The following is a 2,951-nucleotide window of genomic DNA, read 5'->3' on the forward strand; positions in this document are numbered from 1 at the left end:
CACACACACACACACACACACACACACACACATGCATGCACGCACGCACACATACATAATATCATGTTCTCTCTGTTACCAAAACGGTCCTCCCCTTTCGTTCCTAGTTTTGTTTATTGTTTATTAACAACCTTTAAATCTGTGATTCTCCCCGGCCCCGCTCCCCTCATAACATTATCGCATATTTGTTTTGGTGTGGGCTATATTTATCAGCCAGGAAAAGCCTGTGTGTGTCTCGGGGGATTTGGCGGGTGCGGGGGGGGGGGTGCACTCCCGCCGCCGGCCTCTTTCTTACTCACTCCTAAATTTACTTGGCGGGGATATTCCAGTTCGGGTGCATGCATAAAACACGTGTATTACCTGAAGTTTTTATTTTGCTCCTCACCCATTCGCACCGTGCTCCTCTGCTGGAGCGCTCCCTCGTGCTTTCGTGTGCTCGAGTGGCCGTGCCCGTGGCCAGCCAAAGCACCGCTGCCAGCTAAACAAAACTCAGATCTATAATGTCAAAGATAAAATGTGAGGCAGCGTCGTGGAATCAGGCTCTCGTCAATTTCTGGGCATGTAGAGTTATAGGTATCATGTTAAAGCTTGTTCACTTGTCTTTATATGGATGGAAAAAATATCAATTTATCTTGAATATAAGTCGAGATATTTGCGAAAGAAGGAGGTAGGGGTCACCTGTTTTCAGAGGTAAAATTAGAGAGAAAATGGCCGCCAAAGATTGGTTTTTTCCTTAGCTTAAGAATCCGTGGTAACTGAAAATTTACATTTTTGGTGCCTTTAATCAACGTTTTTCAGAAAAATTCACACAGAAATTAGTTCTTTAATGAGCATGAAATGTGTTGAGCCAAAAAACAAAAATTATATAAAAATTCACAAACCTGCAAAAAAAATGCAAGTTTCTTTATTTTGATCATTTTGACGAGAGCCGGATACCACCTCGCTGCCTCTCAAATGTTGTGAAGCAGCTAGACAGAAGGAGGGTAAACACCTGTCCCTGGTCCGCCCACGGTTTTGCAGAATCTGCTAGAAGGTGTGCGAGCGGGTGTTTGGAGGACGCCACTGCACTTCTTTAGAATGACAAAAAAGTTATGTAAGACGGTTTACAGTAGTACTACTGTAAACCCTCTCTGGTTCTGTCCGACATTTTAGGCCGCTTAGAGTTACTAAGGCAATGAGGTCAGAAGCTAATAAATGCTCTATCTGTTCTATCAATATCGTTAGATTATTAGGAGTCGTTATCAAATATCAAAAGAACTGCATTCGAAAAAGCTTGACATGTTGTGGATCTCAACATGTTTTACGTGAGATGTCCCAAAAATGGGTACAGGGCAGATAGAATTGTGTTATTCCGAGGTAGCGACTGGTGGATTTTACTTCTTTACTTCTGTCCTGCCAGGGATAGATGTACATTTAGAGGCCCCTTCTCTTAAAGGCCACACATGTCCGAAAGGGCCGTTACACCAAGCGCTTGAATATTTTAAGATTGTTCTCAAAGAGTTGGACACAGATCACGTTTTTGTTTTGTCAGGTCCACCGTTGCAGACTACTTTTCCCCCGCACTAAAAGACCATTATTTTGTCAACGTGCTTCTTTCTACTCCAACAAAGAAAGTCCTCTGTTCAGTAACACTTTATAGCCTACTTATTGTTATCCACTGCTTCGGGCAACCATGTGTAATCGAGGTCAACATTTAATTCTGCTTCTTTTTTTGCACCCTGGCCCCTTAAATCGACTGTTTGGTTTTCACTCTTCCACACCGAACCAATAATGAAGGCTTGACTGACTGATTGAATTTTGATTTTCAACAACTAACCAGTTATGATGAAAACTTGACTAAATGAATTTCGATTTTTCATTCTGAACCAGATAAGAAGACTCAACTAACTAAATTTCGATTTTCCATGTCGAGCCGATTGAAGAGATGCGACTGATTGAACAAATGTCGACGCCGCTTAACGTAAATAGAATGTTTTGCAGCAGCGCCAGAATTTGGTGGCGTGTTGTTTACGCGTTGTCCTTCGGATGCCGCTGGAGGTTCCCGTGACGAGTTATGATACGCCGGCGTTGGCGAGATCGCTGGAAGAAAAACACGTATTCCACGTTTAGAACAAAATCCACCTTTTCATGCTCATGGTACCGACGTCCGTGGTGAACCTTGTTTATTATGCTCTTATGCCCTACTCCCCCCCGCTGGGGGCGCCACCCTTACACCACGACCCCTGTGGCGCAGAGATGACATCATGATACATTTTCTCTGTACAAACTCGATCTTGTCATCTGTCCAGAACTCATTCGAGAAGTTCATCGTGTGCAGTGAGATACGATAAGATAAAAAGACATGATAAGACAAGACAAGACCAGGTGAGGTCAGATGAGACAAGAGAAGACAAGACATGACAAGACAAGATAAGACAAGATAAGACAAGATAAGACTTGACAAGATAAGATAAGATAAACTTTATTGATTCACAAGGGAAATGTTGGACGGGTACACGAGAACATCAACATACCAGTATTAATTCAGCTTCAACCAATAAAAAGCACAAATTACATTCCTGTGTACATGTTTTACTGAAAAACTTCGATTAGAGATACAAATATTATGTAGATATGCAGTTTCCAAGGACTCTCGAGCTATGGAGGCCACCAAACTTTGGCGGTTCTTTTCTCGCTAATGTTATCTCTGAAATCAGGCGACCCCATCTCCTTCAGTTGCAAATATCTCGACGCCTATTCAAGATAGATGGCAATTTTTAAAATTGAAAGCAAGACAAATAAACAGGCTATAGGATTATCCCAATAGCTCCATATGCCCCAAAATTTGCAAGCACCTGATTCCACGCGTCGTCACATATTTTCTTGCTAATAAACGCAGACAGAAGAGTATGCATAATTATTATTAATTAATTCATTCATTTATTACATTTTTGGGGGTAAGTGTTTACGGT

Source organism: Aplysia californica, unplaced genomic scaffold, assembly GCF_000002075.1.
Source record: "Aplysia californica isolate F4 #8 unplaced genomic scaffold, AplCal3.0 scaffold00783, whole genome shotgun sequence".
NCBI classification, from domain to species: domain Eukaryota; kingdom Metazoa; phylum Mollusca; class Gastropoda; order Aplysiida; family Aplysiidae; genus Aplysia; species Aplysia californica.